At 47.8% G+C, this 22,764-nt stretch overlaps 1 long non-coding RNA gene across 2 annotated transcripts; it reads right to left on the minus strand.

Moving 5' to 3' along the window:
• Window positions 1–6,829: 6,829 nt before the first annotated feature.
• On the minus strand, window positions 6,830–21,832 carry LOC109322128. Of its 2 annotated transcripts, none has more exons than XR_002104317.1 (4): window positions 21,528–21,832; window positions 15,864–16,037; window positions 12,200–12,254; window positions 6,830–7,028 (listed from the first exon to the last, which is right to left on the minus strand). It is a non-coding gene; the product is annotated as an uncharacterized LOC109322128 (long non-coding RNA). The 2 variants fall into 2 exon arrangements; XR_002104318.1 differs by lacking the exon at window positions 21,528–21,832 and adding an exon at window positions 16,226–16,283.
• Between the last annotated feature and the right edge of the window lie 932 nt (window positions 21,833–22,764).

The raw sequence follows: 22,764 nt of genomic DNA on the forward strand, positions 1-22,764 counted from the left end.
AGTGAAGGGGCAGGAAACATATGGGTGCGCAATCACCCCTCTGCCAAACCTCAACCTAAGCTTTATTAAATACATATTTAATCTCAGGGCCCAGCATCTGCTCTCTCTCTCTCTCTCTCTCTCTCTGGCTCTCACTAGTGCTGTAAGCTCTTCAGCCTCACGGATTCTGAACTGACCTGCAAAATTATAGAAAAAACGAGCATTGGGTCTGTCATCCTACTGAAGTGTATGCACTACACTGGTTGGCTCTCAGTATGCCCAAGCAAACGCAATGCATACACAAGGGAGTGGCAAATACAGAGCCTGGGTACTTTGTAGGGTTAGGATCCTTACCCGCTGCCGAGATCAGGGTTTACAAACTGGCCAGGTATATATGGAGCCACATGACACAGCTGCTTGGGACCCCTGAGATGCTCTAGTTGTGTGGGAATGTGGCATCTTTAGAAATAAAAGTGGAGACAAACAGCAGAGCAGCTGCTTCTGAATGTGGCCGTCCACTGTGGACTTATTTTTTGCAGGTGGGCAGTGCTAAGTTCTGCGAGCCTGGATGGTGCTTGCCATTGCTATCAACTGAGTTATTGATCCAAAGACAAGTGTGGACCTTGTTATGGACGCAGCGGCTAGGATAGCTTAACAGAAGGTGAAATAAAACTGTGTTATACCGTGAGACAGCAAGAAGCAAGGAAAGCTGCCATCCGGAGAGGCCTCAGCGGATCTAAGGCTAAGGCAGTGGGGTTTGATAGAAAGCGCATGGGTTAAGAAACTGGGTTTTTGGTTTCCCAGATGAGCGTGGGACAGAGAGAGAAGGCAGAGAGAGATCCACAGTTTGAGCCGAGACGGAGGAATTTCGGAGTAAGGAAACTGCCAGTTGTTTGCTCATCGTCGGGGAAATGGGGCTTGGTTTCTATGCAAATAAACAAGAAACCTCTGCTTCCGTTCAACTGCAAAACCCTGAAAACTGGCTCACCGATCAGGCCATGAGGAAAGCAGTATCCTCGCCTAGGATGTTAGGCTTTTTTAATGTTAAAATGTTGACTATAACTGGTTTATCAGGAGGCAGCGGCAAAGCGCCTATCCTGCAAACGAGGCAATGTCTAGCACTGATTAGAAGATCATCTCCCTTTTAGCCCTCCATAGACTTGGGCGCACTCACTCCAGTCTACTGCTTCTGTGAAGTGACGATATATCCTTTTGTTTCTTTTGGATTTTGCCTCCCTTACAGTTGTTTATAATGAAGACTGTGAAAAGAATAGCATCTAGCCAGGTTAGAAAGAATGTGAGAGGCTTATTTTGATTATATGCTTTCCTGCAGGCTTTCAGTTATTTTTGCTGGCAATCTGTGGTATTATAACAGAAGAAAAAGCCTGTTACTTTTTCTTTGCATAACATCAAAAGTCCTATTATCCTGATATACTTCCAGGTTGGGTGCTGACTAGTCTGGGTGAGCAAAGATCAGACCAGGCTGGATTTCTGGTGCAATGTGAACTTTGCAAGGTTTGACTATTTGCATCTGTCACTACTAATGGTGACGATAAAACTTGGTACTGAAGCTGGCCCCTTTCATTAAAGTATCTCAAATTTTAGCTCTTCAACTTTAACGCTGCATAACTTTAATGATTACGTAGCACTTTTCCATTTCAAAAACAACTTTATTGTGCTGTGCAACTGTATAGGGTAAAATTCACATTTTATGCATAAAACCCATGTCCTAAGCAAGCCCTATTCTGAGTAAGTGCACAGGCATTGGGCAGCTGTCTATACAAGAATGTATTTGACTCCTAGGGAGCACAGGCGATGTCCTCAACTGGTGTAAAACAACATCGCTCCATTAAAATTAATGCCACCATGCCTGTAGCAGCTTGCAGCAGCAGCTAAGCACAGACTTACCTGACCCTGTTGGCGTCAAGGTTGCAGATATGATTTTACAGTGGCTGGGGTGTACATGGTGATGTTTACATGCTGAAAGTACAAGACAGTCCGTGGTGGGAGAGAGCAGTCTGTGAGCATGTTTGGCAGTATGAGGGTGACGCACTACATTGCTCAATTGATGGCTGACTTCGCTGGAGACTTCTTTGATTTTTATTCAAGGCCTTTGCACTCAGGTAACTCTAATTACATGCTAGTATGTTTTTATTTGGCAGGTATGAACTATAATTAACTGTCACCTTTTATCTGAAGGTGCCAACTGTGTCCTACCAAACGCTGAGTTAAGCGTCACACTTGGGATGTAGGTAGTTATTGTATTAATTAACTGCTATATAAACTGAGCCATGGGGAAGTTAGTGGCCTGCCTAAGGCCACAATGAGTTAGGAGAAGAACTGGAAGTAAAATCCAGGAGCCCCAATGCTCACAGCAAGATCCACAAAAGGACCTTACTGCACAAAATTTTTCACATGCAGCAGTGAAATATTCAGGGAAACAGAAATTGTCTACCCAGGGGACTCTGCAGTGCAGTCTTGATGAATTCATTCATTATTACATGCAAAGCAAAGCTGCCTCAGCTGACTTAGCGAATCCTCCTGCCACACAGTCCGATGTTTTCCATACCGCAAGGGCGCATTGGCCAAGCGTGTGCTGCACCGGGTTTTTTTTCCGTGGGTTTTTTTGATGCGTGGATATCCAGGGGTAAAAAAAAAAACCCATGGAAACCCCCCCCCGGTGAAACGCACACTTGGCCAGTGCGTGCTGCTGCAAAGTGGAGCTGGAGTTGCACTCCGCTGCCAGCCAGGCTCCGTGCGGCAGAAGCGCTGCGGCTGCAGCCCCGGGAGGTAGGGCTGCTGGGGCCAACTCGTTGTGTACCAAAAGCGTGTGGCACAGGCATTCCCTGCAGACAAGTAGTGGTGGTGCAAGGTACGCCGCCACTGCTTTTCCCTGCGGAACCAAATGTCCATGCACGTCTAGACGTGCCTTGTGGATTTAACCCCAGGTCTTCCTTATGCCAGTGGAGTACGCAAATAACTGAGATGTTGCATACAGGGCATGATGAATGGTCTCAGAATAATTATGAGATTGAGCTGCACTATGGGATATCCAAATGAATGCCTAATTTGTGAATATGGTGGCATTTATGCTGGCAATAGGTACCTCACAGTATAATGCTATAAAGACTGAATGACTTCTAGACATGCCCCCCAAAAAACCTTTAGGTACAGAGGGAACTTAACCCACAATAATTCAATTACCCCTACAAACTCTCAATAAAGTTACCCCTACCAACTTTAAGAGCCAAATGTGTTAGGTGACAGCTGAGCAGGGGTGTTGAACATTTTGGCCTTATCTGCTAAACTGGCAGTTACTCAAAATCTTAACCTTCCTCGGTCATTTTGTGGATCTAAACACCAACGTGGGTCACAAATGATGTCCTGAGAATAACACACATAGGCTAGGGGTAGGAAACGTTGTCATGTGTGGGCCAGAATGACCCATCCCAGGTTGGAGATGGGCAGGTGGGCAGGCAGAAGGACCCTGCTGCTGCTGCCTCTCGTCTCTGTGGTGGCACAGAGCGCTTCCAGCCAGTGCTCATCCCCACAGCAGCATGCAAAGACTGTCCACACTCAAAGCTCACTGCCACTAAATGCAACTAAAGCCCATGTCTGTAGGTCAGATCCACAGGATCTGAGGGCTGTAGCTTGCTGACCGGGGTTATAGTCAATGGAGTAATTTAAATTATCAGTGTCAGCAAATCAGTGGGAGGGCAGTACTGTTGCAATCAGGGATCACAGTATCAAGAAAGAGGATACCTATGCAATTGTGTTATAGAAGTTCATTTCACAATCAAATGCTTTAACACAGGTGCCTAGGTGTTTAGGTACAGAAATTACATGTAAATTGGTATAAGTGATTAGAAACTGGTCTCAACCTGTAACAGAACAAAAGTTCAGTTCACATGGACAGGTTTAAAAATGGTGGAACCTGGTTGAAGATAGACCTGAATGTATGCAGTATCAGATTTAATCAATTTAGAGTAGACCGATCTATCAAACTTCTGTCCCAAATCTCCTCCCAACTCATGTTAAGTCGCAGTCCCCTGGCATCCCAGGGTGCTTAGCAGCCCCCTCCCTTGCAGAATGGGCAGGCTAGCCTCTGCCTGCGCTCTTCTGTTCCAGCTGCACAGAGCTGAGGCAACAAAGCGCTGCTCCCCCGCTCTGTGCCCTGCCTGCACATGTCAGCTGGGCCGGCCAGTAGGGCAATGGAGCCTCCTGTCCCAACCCCCTGCTCCTGCTGAGCTGGGGTCTGCCCAGCTGAGTAGCCTGCATGGCAGGGGCTTTTCCTCTACTGCTGGATCTGCCCAGCTGTGTAGTCCAGCTGGCTGGGCAGCCCAGCCCAGGCAGGCAGGCACAGCAGTCGGGGAGAAGCCCCCTCCCCGCAAGCTGTTCATATAGTGGGAGCCTCAGCTTTCCCCCCACTCCCACACTGCAGTGGAGATGGGGACAGATTCAGTGCTGGCTTCTCCCCCTCCCTACACCTGACAGCAGGGCGCCGGGGGCACGTGCTGGGCAGACAGTCAGGGATGGCCATAGTTCAGCTGCCCTCCGCAATGTCCAGCAGGTTGGGAGGCATGCGGAAGCGCCCCCTGCCTTCTGGCCTGGGCCACTGCAGGCATCTGCCTGCCTCCCCCAACCAAAGAGCAGGCACCAGTTTCATTCACTCACCATCAAATCTGTCCAGCTTAGAGACACCCATGCAGACTGGATCAATTCTGCCTCGGGCTTTCTGAATGTCTGTGCTTAGCCTTGGGAAGTAAATAACTGAGTTTTGGCACCAGAATTTGTTTTGTTATGTTTATGGCCTGCAAATTAAAGACATGTCTAAGCTTTAAAAAATGTCAGTAACTGCTCTCAATGATTCTTACGCAACCATGCTGAAGGGCAGACTTTTATTGCGGATGGCACAGGCTGCCGAGTTAAAAACAGGCATCTCTTTCCAGAACGGCACAAAGCACGAACTCTGTGTAGTAGAATGATCGTCAGGTGAATCTATTTAATGACTAACTGCAACTAATACGTGCTCAGCAAAATGCTGTTTAAAAACAAAAGGGCTTGATCCTGCTCCTAAAAGAATCAATAGGTGACTTTTACCACTGAATGGTCAGCGCTTTATCCCCTGGCATTGCTGGCACAGCTATGTTGAGGTGCTTAGTTGTGAAAAAACCTCCCAAACAACATCATGTAGTAGTCCCCAACCACATCTATGGGCCCTATTCTATTCATGTTTCCTGCAAGATCCTCTGTTGTCACTCATGGCCCTGGGAAATTAAAAAGTTTCTATTGTGGTGGACAGGAATATCAGGGTGTGATGTTGCCAGCACAAAATTACCTGGAATTGCTTCCCAAGGGTGCAAAACTTGGGGATCACTAATACATTAGATAGCTCCCCACTGGGAGTCTTTCTATAATTTAAATGGAGTTGAACAGAACATGTCAAGCAAGGGGTGGCTGTCTGGGGCTAGGACTGAGGCTGGGATTGGGACTTCACCAGGGAAGCTTTGTCACCTCCAGGTATAGAGCCCCCACCACACGGTCCTAGCACCGGGGGTGGCTCCTGCCAGCTCTGAGTTGCAGGCAGGTGGGCCACCCCTGGCCCAGCCCAAGCAGGAGTGCTGGGGCCCAAAAACAGCTCACCCAGAGCCTGCTGCACAGAGCCAGGAGGGCAGACAAGGCAGCTTCTGCACAGCATCTCCTGCAGCGTCCTCAGAGGCCAGAGCCACTGCCCGTGCTGCCTGCCTGCGGGCCAGGTAGAATCAATTGGCAGGCCGGATAAGGCCCAGGGGCCATATTTTGCTCACCCCTTCTCTTAACCCTTTGAGGCTGGGGGACCATCTTTGCATTATGCCTTGAATATAGTGGCTAGCAAAACAGGGCCCTAGTTTATGACTACGGCTGCCAACCTGCTGCAAGACAGAGAATGAATAAAAACAGTGAAATTCCTGCAGCTCTGGGGCTGCACATGGTTTATATAGAAACAGACATTTTTAAAAGTAAAAAAGTAGATCCTTGTTTGTGCTCATATCAGCTCTGGCAGAAGGATGAAACTGCGTGGGTTTGCCAGAGCTTGATCAGTTTTGCCTGTACTCTAGTGTGAATTTTATATGCTTGCCATATCCCCTCCTGGAATTCGCTCTACAAGGAAACCAGCCCATTATGGCCAAGCTCACCAGCGGGTTGCACTATTATGGTTGTTTGACAGGTGGAGACCATGGCAGGGAGAAACTATGGATTAGATCCATGGTAAATAAGGACCTAAAGGCAGATGACAAGTGGCTGAATCCAAAGTTATTACCCTGAAGGTTGCCCCCTCAGTTTCCAGCTCACTCCACTGGAAGCACTTCCATCCAGGGGGGCCGCGGTTTTTGACCTTCACAATTCCCAAGTGCCTCCAAGTTCTACCCTGAACCGGCCCGCAAAGCCCTTGGGTTTGTCAAGGTTGAGCAGGTTGGCACCTATTTCATGCATAAGCTTGATCAGGATCCAGGAACTAGATGTTCCTCTGCCTAAGTCCCCTGAGGGATTCAATCTGGTAGGTATTTTTGGAATAGACCTAACATGCATTGACAGGATTGGACTCCTGTCAAAATGCAGAGTTTGTTGTTGCCTCCTATTAAACCACTGCTGGTGGTAGGCCCCTTTTATAGACTGCATTAGTGATTAGGGCAAGGAAGGGGCAGACCTTGGTTTAGTTTTCGCCTGTGTCTGGGGGACAATATAAGGGACAATAATGTTCCAACAGGGACTTGTACAGATATACAGATGTACGGATATAACTTTAGCAGAATGAGACCTGAAGAAGAATGCATTACACGTGGAAGCTTGTCTAAGTCTATCTCAACCACGCAATAGTCCAAGAGAAGATATCATCCATAAAACTACTTACCTCTTACATATAGCAGAATGATCGTCTGGGCACACAAGCGATTTTCTTTCCGGATAATGACGCTGCTCTGGAAAGCGTGACAGTGGAAATTCACTCCGGTGCTCTGCCTGTACTCATCCTGTGTGCATTCAAGAGGGAAGTTGCGTCCCGATTCTTCCTGGTTTAGAAATAAACCAGTAGTTTTTCTTGTATCAAAATGAACAAAGTCAGTTTTAAAAAGTGAGTTATTTTTAATGGCTAGGTGCATTCATTCAAAAAGCCCGAGACAAAATCGATCTAAGTTACGGGGTTTTCTGTAAATGGTGTAGTTTACATCAGTAGCAAACAGAATGCACATTTGCCCTTTGGCGGGTGGGCACACACACACACACACACACTCTGTTACTGGTGTAGACCAGTTTCCAATCACTTGTACCGGTAAAAGTGTATTGTCTGTACCTGGCCTAAACGTATGTTAAAGAATAGTAATTCTTTACATCTGTCAGTAGCGATGTCTTTCCAGGAAACCTGGACAAAAAGAGAACAAGATGTTGTCACATTAAAAACTCACTATTTTAGCTTAGCTTGTAAATTGTATATAAATAGCTTCCCAACTTAATGGCTTTAACAAGAAGGACAAATATAAGAAGGCAAAAAGAAAGAGTGGTTAATAAGCAATTGTGGTTAGCAGGGTTTTTGGAACAGTGTGTAAACAGTTTTTGCTGCAAGCAAGATCTGGTTGGGCAGTAGTTTTGATTTTACATTTTTAAATGCATGTTGTTTGATTATCTAATTTGCTTCATGTGAAGTACGTTACAGAGGCTTGTTCTAGGCTGTGGGGAAACGAGTAAGATTAAAACACAAGATGAATCAAAGTTGCCTGATTAAAATGAGAGGGATCTGTGTTGAAACTCTGGATCCCTGGGTAATGAACTGTAGATAACTATTCTCCCTCCTTGATGTTTTGAACAGTAATGAAACTCCAGACCCAAATACACCACCCTGAAATTTGAAACGCTAGATCTAAATGTAAATAATGGGCCCTAAATAATTATCCTCTCTCACTGATGTTGCAAACAGAGATGAAATCCTAGATCCAAACACACACCTTGGAAATGTGAGGTTTGGATTTGATCCAGGCCCTCTCCCATGCAAATCTTCCAAGTCTCACATTGCTCACCTCACAGGGTCCAATCCAGCCTCTGCTGAAATAAACTCCCACTGAATTATTTCCTTGATTTCAGCATCTATTTAAGACTTGGTCCAGTCAGTGACGTAGGCACCTAAAGTAGGACTTACATAGAACTGAGTCCCCTAATGCCAAAACTACAACCTAGGACACCCCTGCTTAGCTGTCCCATACCCCAAAGATGCTTAAACTCACAAGACTCCTCTCTGTTTGACTGTAAACCTCTCTAAGTGCCTGCAGTGTGGCTTCTTGTATGACCAGAACTATCCCAGTCTGGACAATTCAGTGGCCATATTTTTATGAGGATTTAGGAAGAAGGCAGAGCATCACCAAATCCCTATGAGGGGCTTAGCTTGCTCAGGGGTCTCAGAGTCACATACAAGATATACCAAGAGGTTTGAGGCCCTCACTTGAGCCCCTCCTGCTCAAGCACAAACTGGACTGGACCTTTTAAGTGACTTGAGTAACACTCCGCCTAACATATGGATCCTGATGTGGATTAGGTAGGAGCAAGGTGCTTAGACTGGGATAGCCTGGGCATACTCAGGAACAGAACCTGGGTGCTTGGCGAGCTTTCACGTCCAGCTAGCAGGGCCTGAGTTAGTTTAGTGGGGATGGAGATGGCAGTTTTATACTTAGGCACCTAAAGCCGTCTTAAGTCCTTTCTTGGATCTAGCACCTTAAAACAAGGGGCACGTCATGCTACGCCACCGTCTTTGCAGCTTTGTTTTGACTGCATGTAAGGAAGTTGGTGAGACTGCAGTCACTCGAAAGGAGGCAAGGGCAGTGTGTGAGATAGGAAATGATGGGGACCTTTCAGAGCTTTCATGGAGAGGTTGTGTACTGCATAGAAATAACAGGAATTGGTGCGGGGCAGGCAGATTAAGATGACCCAAAACTCCAGCAAATGCCTACTCCTTTATTTTTGATTGAGATCAGGTTGTTCTCAGTTCCTGAAAGATTTATTTAATCAAACTCACCCCTTTGAATACACTGTAGATACTATTTTCATGCACTGTAATTAAACCCAGGGCTGCTTCTAATCCTATATTATGAATGAGAGCCTCCTTACTTGACCGGTGAATGACCCTCCACTCCACCCCAAAGCAGTATGAAGTTGCCGGGTTTTTTCAGCAGGGGTATTGTTGCTACTTAGAGGCACGCATTTTTCCCCCCTTCTTTTATATGTGCAAAGCTTTCTGTCTGCTAAAAAATGGGATCACAGCACCTTTTGGGACTGTTTACATTCCTGAAGTGCATTCCTGTACTTATCTGTGGGGAGACTGTCAGAGCTGCCTGGCAAGTGCTCCCAGAAGGTGTGCCGTCCTGCTTCCCCCGCACGGCGAATCCCAGCTCAGGTGGACTGGGTGTTCACCGACTGTAAATGTGCCATGTGCCCCCCGTGTAAGCAAGGTAATGGAGTGCAAATATACCCTGTTAATGCTCCATAATCTCCAGGATCATCATGCGGATTTACCGCATATGATCTCAAGGTAGCAAGTGAAGCAGCAATTATTTGGTCTGAAGTGGAGGAGAAAAAAGCAAGTGTATCAAGACTTCGGAACGAGAGTAGGTATTGACCCCTAATGCCTGGCGAGGACATCTTAATCACCTGAGTGATTGCCTCGAAGGTAAAGGTATTCTAGCGTGGTGAGCAAGACTCAGCCCAGTGCTTTTAATCATACGTATTACTACAGGCTGGGCAGAGTTCATTTACGGTAGTTGTAAGGAACACTTAAGCTCATTTATAGGATACAGGCTAGTGGGCTCTCTCCCCAGCTGAGCCACTTAAGCCAGTCACCCAAATTATTCTTAAGCCTTTCCTTTATGGCTCAGCTTATACACCAAACTTGCAAAACAAAGAAGGCTATTCCCGCATTTCAAGTGTGATGGGGAGGAAATACCATCCCCTGCTCCAATCATTGACACGGGCTTCCTCAAGTTTGGGGAACCTTGTGTCGCTAAGAAAGGGCGAATCAGTGGAATATACAGATCCAAACCCTCAAGTACTCTTATGCCAGGTCCTTTCAGGGGAAGATGAAGAAATCAAATAGTCAGTATTGTAGATAGGTGTATTTGTTGTTGCGGGGAAAGGTCCCTCATATAACGTCTTCTCCATCTCTAGTGTTTATGAGGCCATCCAGTCAAACCTTCCCTTTAGTGGGGATTGGTTGTGTTTATTATGGTACTGCCAAGAAGCCGCACCCGAGATAAGGGCCCTGTTATGTTAGATACGGCACAAACAGAGACAAAGTCTTCGTAGCTGGATGCTCATATTTCAAAGACGAGGCCAAGGAAGGGAGTAGAAAGGCACAAGATAAAGTCATTTGCTCAAGGTCAGTGTCAAAGTCCCTGTGTAGGGCTCTGTCCACCGAGCTGGGTCGAGCCCACCGCCCAGAATGCCAAGTGCAAACAGTCTGAATCGCTACCTGGAGTGCAGCGACGGGGGAGAAGACTAGTACAAAGGGAGTCCGTGTACCATGCAAAATGCGCGTATGGAAGGGAACCAAGCCAGAGAGCTTGATTTAGCACTGTACACAAACATGAGACCTGGACGAAGGCCATGCAGGCATCCATTTGCAGTCACACGTGTAGGTGGCATGCAACAACACAAGATAATACCGTTTAAAAAAAACCTGTCAGACGATGTTATTGGGTCCACGCTTGGTTACACCCGACGGGTCCCTGCCAATGCCTGTGCAGACATCCTCCTAGGAAGGCCAGTTGATTGGAATGAAATGGGGGGAAATACCTCAACTGGCAGTATTGAGCTGTTGTTACAAACTCCCCTGGATAGAGGTGTCAACCTCACCCTTGATCCGGATCCCAGGGGCTCCTCCCAGGCCGGATCTGCTGGACCAGCAATGACTGCAGTAGATCCAGGCCAGACGGCACTGCAGAGTCACTTTTGGGTGGCAAAACAGGGACACATTCAGGCAGCAGAGGGAATATGGGCCCCATAGTGATTTGGTATGATCTTTTCCCACTTGCGAGTTCTCATTCCTTCCCACACAGAGGCACGAGGTGGCACAGAGCTGTGCGTGGGCAGTAGCGTGGGTCTGGAGGGCTGCCATCAATGGCCATGTCCAAGGTGGTCCAAGGACCCCAAATTCTGCAGCGGGCCACACCTTTCAATGTCTGGAACAGCCCCACGGGCCAAATGTGGATTGCAGGTTGTATGTGTGACACCCCTACCTTAGGGCTTGGGGCGCTTTAGATGTGGGGTTTTGTCCTGGACCTATAAGGTGCTGCCCTACCCTCTGCCTAAGAGTTAATGCAGCAACTCGCAAAAGGGTAAGTTTAGTAGGCGTGAAAGGGAACAAGCTATGGCTCCCTCCTATGATACTCTCCTTCTGCTCCTTCTGTTTCCCAAGCAGCCACATTTACAGTAATCTCTTCCATAAAGGTAGGGGAAATGCTGACCCAAAATTAAGCCCATGCTTGCTAGGACATAGGCATTGCTCCTGAAAGCAGTCCCCAACCAGTGAAAGAAATACAGCTAAAAACAGATCAGAACTTCTTAAAAGCAGGGAGTGGCACAGTCTGCTGTAGATCTACTTGCATATCTTCTCAGCTATGCTTGCTCTTTGCTATTCACTGCAAGCCAAATTATTGCTGGTGCTTTGTTAGGCAGCCTGAGTTAAATATTCCACTTTGAAACGCTTCAATTCACGTCTTTCTAAGGCACACTGGTCATGTGCCTGGACAAAGATCAGTGCTAGCCCAGGATATCTGGTGATAGCCAACTGGAAGTCAGTTATTGATTAAATTCTCATTATCACTTGCAATAGATGAATAAACTTGGAGAGGGACTCTATATATTCAGCACTGGAAGATTTTCCCTAACTCCTGGAAAATCTTAGTGTTTGGCAAAAGCTGGGCAAACGCCATCTTATGGAGTTTAAGTCCTGTACATTTTCCCCTCTGCTGAGCAGAGGTTTGTGGCTATTCAAAATCAAACAAATGGGCTCTAATTTAAATGAGGAAAAGAGCAAGAACTAAACAGAGGCAGATGGTCACTACTGAGGAGAAGGAAACAGTATATATTTGTATATATCTACCCTCCTATTTTTTCATTCTTTGCACATGTTTGCCTTGATCTGCCTTTAATGAAAACTAACATTTCTAATAATAATGAGCCATGATAGTTAAAACCTTACCAAATATTGCTCATTCTCTGGAATCACCTCATACAGTGCAGAAACACAGCCACCTCTGTAGTGTGCCAAGTACAGCAGCAGCAAATGCAACAATGAGGCAAAGAACAAAAAGGAGGATTGTGAGATGGCAGAGCTGGGATTCAGGCAATGCCCCATCCTGTACCACACTGCAAAATACTTCTGGGTGCTGAATGGCCACGGGTCATTGGGTCCTGGGCTTTGCATACACTCCTATGAAGGAACACCAGCGTGACTGATCTGACGCAGAGCGTTAAACCCACTCCCATCAAAATAAGACATAGGAAAGGCTTGCCTAAACAAATGCTGGCACTAGGAACTGCTGGCAGTCAAAGCATGTCAAGTCACTTTGTACTCATTACATGAGTTTTTGCAGCATTTTGGAGTAAGGTGCTTCTGATTTACTCCAATCTTTCTGCTTACTAGAATCTATGCAACAAGCTTGAATTCTGTATTTCTCACCCAAAGTGTGCAAACTTGTTCAAAATAGATCTGGGTACCGCAGCCAGCATTAGGCAACTGTAAGTACACGGAAGTAGGAAGGCATGAGAGTCCTTCCCCTATATATAGAAATCTTGATCTCACTCCTGACCCATATTTATTTTCTTCTTCTCCCAGCAAGGGCCTTAATTTGCAGTGCCCTTCTGGATTGAACAAGCTGTCACCTCCAAACATTTAGGTCTCGACTCTCCATCATTCAAGTCATTCTTAGTATTGATATTCCTCTTTTACTCCAGCGGTTAGCCAAATACAGGAGTCTGAGGGTTTGTTTAGGAGCAACTGCTTATAGAGTCAGGCGTTTCTCTGATGCAATCCTGTTTCTAAAGAATGGGCAAAGGTCTCTTTCCTTGAACAGAGCAGGGATTAAAGAGGAAGAAAGCATCTTTGCTCATACCTCCAAGCCCCTTCACACTTGCCAGGGCGTTTTATAACTATTGCCTTGGTTTCCCTCTCCTGCTTCTTTTCTCTTAGTGTCTCTGGCCCTTTTTCACAGACTCAGAAGCCTTCAAAAAACAACAGTGAAACCCCTTCACTGTTGTGTTTGTTTGGGATGGGACATGTGCTTGTGTTTGGGATGGAAGTGGTTATTGTCGCATCTGCCTGGTCCCCCAGGTCCAATGTCCTAACCACTGACCCACATATTTTCCCCTCCTCTAAAATCCACTTCTTCTATGATATAGCAGCTCCTCTATAATATGAGTCGAATCTAATTTCCCACTACCAGCCCACTCATTTTTGATCTCGTCTTCTTAGCAACCCCAGTTGTGACTCAACAGCCCACGCTCTAACCAGCAGACGACATTGCCTCATATGCCCAAAGTGATTCATAGCATCATATACTGAGACCACACTGGATCTAGAGTTTTGTCGGCTCAGACAAAGCAGCCACTACCTGCCTAGAGGAAACGTTGCCACGAACATTTTGCTACCACTCATTTTTTTCACCACAGACAGGTGCTTCATCTGCCACCCCGGCACTAGGACATTTTCCAGTAGAACTGATAGGAAAAGACCCCCATGCAAGCCTTTCTGGAGATCTGCAGTGGCATTGTCAACATCTGAAGTGTCCTGTAACAGGATTTGCCCTTATCTACAAAAATCTGCCTTACGCTGATTCAGCAAAATGGAAAGATTGCTCTCCTCCCCCCGCCCCATGTTATTTTTGTCATAGCACAATGAACATTATTATATCCTTTGTTAGATCTGGTAAGTGTGAGTGGGTGAAGGCAAGTCACAAGATTTACTTGCTGGACTGATTGTGTAATTGTACGGCATTAAAAAAAATAATGGTAGGATGGCAATGTCACAGCTGCTGCTGTCTCTCAGGTTTGATATGCCTTACTACGAGGAGGATACGGCTCTCTTTATTGTCACTGGTGATCAGAAATGCAAGACACGGGGAGCCAAAGGATTCCTGGGTCCCAGAGAACTGGCCTGAAGAAGGCCAACAAAAAGTAAACGCTTCACGAGTCCCATCCCTTTGTGCCTCTTGGTGGATAAGTGACCCTTAACATTTTGGTTTTTCAGGCATGCTTTACTGTTTGCCAAAAAATACTCAACACAAATAAAAAATCACCCACGTGGGGTGGGGCCTGTGGCTTCATCCTGAAAACACAGATGCAAGATTAATCTATTTGAAGACTTGGACGTGCTGTTTTCCTGCTTGTTTTAGAGCCCTGCAGTGAGTGATAGCGGGTGCCAAAAATCTGTGAGAAGCAGCAGGTGTCAGGGCTGTACTCCCCCGATTCCCTTCTCCTCCCATCCCTCCTCCATCTGGTAGGTTCGACCTGAATGACTACCAACGCTGAGGCAGGGGAGCATGACAGAGGTTGGTGGGGAGGGGAGTAGAAAAGATGGGTGCAAGCTTTCCCCCCTTCAGCCACCCCACACCCCTTCTGAAAGCTGACTCGGGATGCTGGGTTGCCGCGGAGGGGGGGAATATGGCCCCCATAGTGATTCGGTTTGATATTTTCCCATTTGCGAGTTCTCGTCCCTTCCCACACAGCTCTTTTCCGGGCTTCCTCCACCTGTTCGCTGTGACCCACTCATTACTCCTATTCCCCGTGTCCCTCTCTCACCCCTGCCTGTCTGCACCTGCCAGATTTGGAGCTCTCACTTAAATTCCCTCCAGCCCACGCCTTGCTGTCCAGAAAGGCCAACAAAGGCCCATTGCATTCAAAGTCGTCCCCCACTCCCCCATCAGATCTCCCCTTCCTATTTGCTCCAGAAAAATGTCCTCCCCTATGCCCAGAAAGCCTGTTCTCCCCGGCCAGGGCTGGTCTGCAGGGCCTTGCTCAGGGTCCTGCCTTCCCTGGTCCTTAGGAAGAGAAGCTGAGGCAGCAAGAGGAGTCCAGAAGCCCTGTAGAGACCTGCGACCCCTGAGCCCCTGGGCAGCGGGAGCTGCTTTCAGCTCATACACAGCAAAAAGCAACCCCAGGCCCCCAGAAGCTCTCCTGTGGGAGCAGAGATGTTGGACCACGCTGCGCAGAACCAGAACAGGGGAGGCAATGGTTTTCCTACCATGTGAAACTGTTCAAGATACCCTGAATCAGGAGGGCAAGTCACAATTTCCACTAACAACAACATCCTCGTTGGCTCTATTGAAACACTGCGTGAATTCAGAATTATTTTACTTTGACCGCTACTTTTTTTTTTTTTTTTTTTTTGCTGTCATTGGCTTCACCGTCTAACTGGAAAGTTGTTCCAAGCTGGAGAAACAGGCTGTTTCATTTAGGAGATGCTGAAATGCTTCATTGAGTTTCAGAATTTTTTCTTTTCTTTTTCAAAACATTAAAAAAAAAAAAATTCCTTGAAGCCAGCCCTTTCCTGGGCCTAGCTGTGGTCTTGATGAATTGGCCTTTTCCAGCATTTTGCCCAGAGAGGCTGGAAATGTAACTGCGTGGTAGGCACTGCATGGGCAAACAGAGGATGCTAAGCTGTTGCAGTTATGTGCATGAGAGTAGCTGACAGGGTAGTCAGGAGTAGGGGGCGTTGCTCCCACCAACCACTGGCAGCTCTGGCTGCCACACAGCGATCATCCGTGGTAACTCCTGCATGGATAAGATATAGCACCTGTGGTGCCCGCTGCACGGGGCATAAACAGAGGAACAGCACGAGCTGTCCTGCCTAAATGTTCTTGGCGTACCTCTGGGGCTGCATCCGATGGACTTTCCAAGACTCACGGTTCATCTAGCGAAGCACACGGCCTTGCTCTGCCACATAATGCATAGCGCTTTCTCCTGGTAAGCCAAGCACACGCACAAGCTCCCTTTCCCTCATGCCATCCCAGAAAACGAATGGCAACTTGTTTTCTGACAGGCTGCAAAGAGATTATTTTCAATTGTGGAGGTGTCCTGTCATTAGGATGCTCAAAACCGTATCAATATGCATTTAGGCAGATTGCCATCAGTGCACTGTACTGGTCTGTAGATAAGATTAGATTATTAATGCTGACACACCCTACCCTTGATGAGATGCCAGCCTTCGGTGCCACTGGAAGATGAGTACCTTGGCACCGGACTTATCAGCTAACTGTCTCCTGAAAACCATGGAAGAGCAAGATGTGGCAGATGACCCATGGGAAAGAAGTGTTTAGCATGTTATCAGATCAGATTTCCCTGAAATCTTTTGCATGCCTAAGCAGGGTGGGACTCTGTAATGTTTGTTCCGTCTAGCTAGAGTTCAAAGGATGAATCCAAGACTCGGTTTGCAATCATCCCACAACATGGTCAGGAATCTGGCCTGAACCCATCAGAGCAGGAACCACTTGGTACCAGTCCCCCCATCCGATGCTGAAAGCAGCAGTTGCAAGGCACAGCTCCTATGGTAGGAGAGCCTGGAGCGATGTGCTTTGTAAAGAAGATTGCATAGTCCCGGAGGATCCAACAGAAAATGATATCCTTCCTCTAGGATTTCAAAATCCCCTAACAGAAGCGACTTCCTCAGCACACACTTTAATTGCACAATGACAAGCAAGACTTCTATAGGAAGATTTATTATCTTCTATGGGTGAAATCTTGGTCCTATTTAAGTCAATGGGGGTTTTGTCACTGGCTGCAGCAGGGTCAGGATTGCAAATTGTAGGTCTGTCGAGTCCTGTTCATCTTCCACAGACCCATACTCTCTAAACTGTATCAGATTTGTTGGGCAAGTCCCTCAGTGGCAGCGGGGACGGTGCTAACAGCAATCCCTACTGTGACTTGCACTGAATGCGCAGTCACCCAGCTGGGACAGGGGTATTCATTGCTGGGCTGGGACATTGCCAGTTGTCTTAGTGGAAGACAAAGCTGTACACTAGAGTGGGGAGGAGTTATTTCAATCTCATCTGGCATTTGAGTTTGTTTGGTGAAACCCTGCATGGGGAGATGGAAACCAGCTTTAATTTAAATTTACTGCCAAGAAATATCCTGTGAGAAAGTCTGCCCTAGGCAAGAGCTAGTTTCCAGATGATAGCTAGTGCAAACAGCCACTGGCATGGCATACATTTCAGATTAAACATTACTCCACCTACCCCTCGGTTCCAGTTTAAAAGAATGCTAATTGCTACTCTTGGACTGCCATGATCCTATCTCGGATTTTGAATGAAAAATAAGGGACCTGGAACCCCGTTTTGCATCTCCCTCCCAGCAAGCATTTACATTGCAAAGAGGCTCAAGCTTCTAGCCATTGTCATCCCCGATAGTTTGCGTTTCTGAGGGATTTGAATACTGCTATTCTGCCCTATTAACTTCAGGTTTTGTTTCCACAAAATGGCATAATCATCTCAAGCAACAGTTTTGTGGTTTTCTGCATGCTGAGGATTCGCATGGTAATTCCCTGAAGCATCTGTTCCTCCATATTCATGGGTGCTCTACTTTATTTCAGCCTACGTGCTTCTAGGCTTGCATGCTAATGACTAATTTTCAGGTGGGTGACAAATAGATTGCTAATGAGGCTGGTGATGAAACAGAGAAGAGTGCCCAAAAGGTCTCCCCGTCTGGATGTTGCTCACGTGTCTGTGTAAGTCATGTTGATGGCTTCCATCCCTTTTTTTGCAGGATGGGTGACCCAAGACAGACGGTCTGGACAAAGATACCTTGCCAGGACCATGCTGTCAAAGGCGTGGAGTGGGAGGATGCCCATATTCTAACGGCGTCACCAGGTGGCTGGCTGCAGCTATTTGGGGCAAGCTTGCTGATAGGAAGAGGTGTCAAAGGCAGTGCTTTATGTAAAGGTGAGTGACTTTCAGACTCAACACTAAACAGGCCTTTCACGGTGAGAATACAGACAGCAAAGATTTACTCATATATATATATAAGTAAATCTTATATAAGATTTACTTATATCTATCTATCTATATAAAGATTTACATACATACATACACACACACATACATACATACGTGTGTGTGTATGTGTATAAGCCCAGATTCATTCCTCACAGTGGACCAGATTTTCTTCTGTATCCTGCAGCCAAGGGACATTACGTCAGTGGAAGGCAGGTGCTAGGCCCTACCTTTACTTGTACTGAAGTAACATTCAACAGGTGCAATCCTGTTTAACACCTGGGTGTCCAGATATGCTGCCGCATTATGTTGCTGAAAGCAGGGGTCAGATTGGGAAATGAGGACAAAAAAAAAAAAAAAAAGACTTGGGAGGTACTAGTCCAAGCTCCATCCACATTTTAAGATCCAGTCACTCGAACTGCAGTATACCTCCTGAGCTGTATACTCTGCCTGTGTAATGCCTGAGAGGTAAGTGATTATGGCAGCAGTCCTAAGGTCAAGAGAGAGGTGGGGGAGACATGGCCTTTGTTTTTGCCAGTAAAGCTGCCTTCTAGATGCTCAGAGATTTGCTTCTCGGGCATGCCCCAAACCACCCAGTTTTGACAATACTAATGAACTAGGTACCGAATCCATGTCTAAATCTTATCAGCATCCGCAGCCTAGGCAATCCTCCAGTTATTTTGCCCACAGACTCCAGCCCTCAAAATCTGGTAGGTGATTTCAGAGCGAACCAACCAGACTGAACCCTGCAGGGGGAGTGGTCGTGTTTCCTTTCAGCTAATTGCTGGTTGGGGAGGACCTGAATCCAGTTCCCCCATTTTGCTTTAGTAGATCTGCGCTGGTTGAGTGGTTTGGGCAATCCTCGAGGAGAGAGATCTGGGTTGCAATCCACTGAACATGCAAGTATTGCACATGCAGTAGGCACTGAGTTGCTATGACATAAAAGAAACTAAAACTCCTGATTGCAAAGCTTTCACATTCTCCTGGAGTCCAATGCTGCAGATGTAGGAGACCTGCCTTCGTGCCATAGGGTTTCCTTGAATGTGCTAACAGCAACATTGCTAATAAAATCAGTTTAATCTGAGAAACTGTTCACCTTACAACACATAAATGGGGGCAGCTGGAAATCTAAACAGATGTGTACCTTTATACATCCAGGTCCAGCGGGTTAAAAGACTTACATATACTCTTTCTGGAAAGGCAGCACGGGAGCGAAGACTAATAAGTCAGGAATAGCTTCTTGTGCATGCAGGGAAACACGTTAGAGAATACGGCGACCTCCCCACTCACTCCAAAGCCCGCCTTGAAGCTTTTCCTTGACAACTTATTTCAATCCAAAAACGAACCTCGGAGGAGACACGGAGCCCGCTGTCTTCCGCTCCCTTTTCCCCTAGTCTTTGCTTTCTTTCTGTCCCTCTACACAACCTCATTGCTGCTGATACAAGAGTCGTCTTCTCTGCAAGTCTTCCCGTCTGGAACAACCATTTCATTTTCCCCATGTCATTTCACAGCTCCTCTAAAAAAACACTTCCTGGCCTGAACCTTAGTGAGCAGCAGGCAACTAATGGAAGAAAAGCAAAGCTTCATATTAATGTGACTAATCTGTTGCCCTGCTTGCTTCTCCCTGTCTGGCTTGCTGCTCTGCTTTCTGCTCCCTTTCCCTTCTTCCATCTGCTGCATACCACGCACAGGTTGCCGGTGTATCACAGGCTGGCGACCCTTGCTTTAGTAGCATCCCAAATTCACTTCCTTCCAGCACTACACATCGAAAAGTTTATGGCCTCTTTTGCCCTTTATCTTGTGGTCAGGGTGACTCATCCTCTGCTGCAATCAGAGCCCCGGGCTGAGATATTCAGAAGTAATATAACAGACTGCAGTGTCTAACTTCTATTGGGTTCAATGGGTTGGACACCTAATTCTCCTAACCCTCTCTGCAAATCCCAGCCTAATGTCTTCTTCTAATGCACAGTAATGATGATGATGATGATGATTCAAAATATCCATGCACATGTAATTTGTGATTTCTGGGTAAGGAGAAGGAGTTACGAAATTGTGGTAGTGCTCATGCTTCCCCGTATCCACCCTTGATGACACAGACTGTGTGATGTCTTGTTCAGATCAGATACAAGCAGAACCATTGAACTTAAGGGCCATGCTCTAACCAGTCATGGGGTAAGGCAAGGTGTAGCAGGGAGAAAGTCTAAACAGTGGAAACTCCCCAAGCAGGATAAAAGGACTGAGGTGACAAAAACTGGACTCGCAGAAGGAATGGGGGACGCCTGGGGCAGGGAGGGGAAGAAAGGAGCACATTTTTGCAGCGGTGGGCAGCGGCTTGGTTGAGCTGTGAAACCAACCAAGATCAGCAGCCAGCTGAGCTGAAGAGATGCTATGGTTTCAAAACAAGCCACGGCAGAAGAAGGATCTTGGATCAGCCTAGACAATCTGACTCCAGCGTAGGATGGGGAGGTAACCAGTGCAGGGAAGGGTGCCAGGGAATATTATTTAGTGTTGTTTATTCATCAGCATGAGAAATATAGCAATACAGAGCTGAACCCCTGTGCCAAACCCATCTGGGCACGTGCTACACATAGTACACGTCCCTGAAGGGTTAGGGGGTTGCCCACACATCTGGGGCCCTGGAAGAGGGTGTGCTTAAGGCGTATGGGAGTCTGAGATCAGCATCTAGGTCGCGAGGACCGGAGATGGACCACAGGTCCCAGCTGGCAGGGTGGGGTGTTAGACAGATGCTTTGTGCTCTGGGAATGTGCCTGAGGACCCCCTCAGGAGCCGCACCTGCATGCTGTGCAAACTCCAGAGGTTCAAATCCAATCCAATCCAGTCCAGAGGACTGAGGCAGAGCACAGCAGTGGTGCTGATGGGGGGCTGGACAAAAGAGGGGTCCCAGGTCGGTCTGTGACACCCATCAGTGCTAGTGCCCAGGTACCAGCCCTCAACATTCGAATAATATAAAAACCTAGGTCTGTCTGCCTGCCCATAACGCTTTCTTCCACTCTGACTGGCTCCAAGCCCACTTCTCCCATTCCCCACCACTGCTGGGTCGGCCCGGGCCTGCTGCTCCCTCTACCGCGGTGAGCCGGCTTCTGCCCACCCCCAGGTCCAGCCCTCCCCAACATCAGGCCCGAGCCCCCTCCTCCCCTCCCCACACCGCTGCACTGGGGGGTGGGGAGCGGGCCTGGACCCCAAGCAGCAGGAGGTAAAGGGGGAGTGGGCCTGGACGGAGGGGACACGGGGCTCCCCGTCATTCCTGGCAGACAATTAGCTAGTGCAGGAATAAGAGCAAAGCTTTGTACCAGAGGAGGAAAGAAAAGCGCAAATGAAGTTAAGCCTAAAGGGGACACATACTGCTAGACTAGCTGCTATGAAAAGTGTGACTGTGGTGGGTTATAGGCTCAGCAGCAGGGAAGGAGGATGGGACCTGACGTATTCAAATCAGCAGTGGCGCGGTGCCAAATTGAAGGACTCTCCCTGCAAACACGTCCGTCACATCTCAGCCAAGTGGGCGGTGCCCCTGCCAGTAGCACTCACCTTTCATGTGATCCCAATTCAGTGCAGCCAGCACCTGAGTCACTCTGCACCAGAGCAACACCCCTCTTGTCCTGTTTCCCATGAACTCTGAACACATCACGGGAGCTGTCCCTGCCTGAGGTTCAGGGCGGACATGCTGCTTCTCCTTGGTGTTTCCAAGCCCCGCGGGTTGCGTTCTGTGAAAGGTTTCCTTGTCCAGCTATATGCTCACTAAGTACAAGCTCAGCTTGTTCCCATGTAAGCTCACTGGTGGGTTATTTACCTTCCACCCCGCTTGGAAAGGAATATCTCTTGTTATCTTGCAAGTGGAGCGCAGGCTCAGGGGTCTGGAGATGCAGATAAAAACTTCCCAAAGCAGAGAAAACTACCTGTCCCGACCTGCGTGCACTGGATGCAAGTGCCGAACGTGCCTCACCTCAGAGGATCTCAGCACACTTCACACAAGGGTGTTAATCTGGAACTGTAGGTGGGGAAACTGAGGCACATTGCATCTAAGGGACATGCTGAAGGACGGAGGGCAGAGGAAGGACAAAAGCTGATCTGTGCTGCTTCTGCAGGGAGTCTGCCTGCTCCTGCTCCTGCTCCACAGGTGCCCCCCAGCAATGAGGGAGCCATCCTGCTAGGAGGAGACGCCCTCAAGGGCTCTGCAGGCAGGCATCTGGGGAGCAGCAGCAGGGGGTGCTCTCAGAGCCTTTTTACAGCCCCATTTCCAGGTCTGGCGCATGTAACGGAAGTGGGAGCAGTGGGCAGAGCGGGCTGGAGAGCAGCACTCCTGGGAGCGCAGCGGGAGCAATGCAGACACCCCCCGTCCAGGTTCGCTGACTCTCAATGACTTCGTAGCACCAGCAGGGAGCGAGGGCATTTTGCACTGAGATGGGGCGTGCAAAACCACCCAAACGAGGCACCGTGCAGCTGGCCTACTGCGACACCACACACTCGCTAATACACCCAGCCCTGCACTAAGCTGGAGGACCTACTTCCCATTGGGGCAGCAGTATGGGCCCAGCAAGCGTAGCACATCTCAGCTTGCAGCTCCCTAACCCTATGCTGGGGCGGTCTAGGTGTGCCCTCTCTCACCTGCTCCAACCACTGGAGCCATGTGCTGCCTCCTAATAGGGCGCTCTGTATCCCCAGGGTCCTTCAGCCCCTCTGCGGCCCACCGTGACCCTCCCCAGCTCTGCCATTACAATCTGGGAAGGAAAGCCACAACCTTGAGACTCCGGCAAGCTTTGCTGCT

Source organism: Crocodylus porosus, unplaced genomic scaffold (genome assembly GCF_001723895.1).
Source record: "Crocodylus porosus isolate Cpor-Errol unplaced genomic scaffold, CroPor_comp1, whole genome shotgun sequence".
Lineage (NCBI taxonomy): Eukaryota > Metazoa > Chordata > Crocodylia > Crocodylidae > Crocodylus > Crocodylus porosus.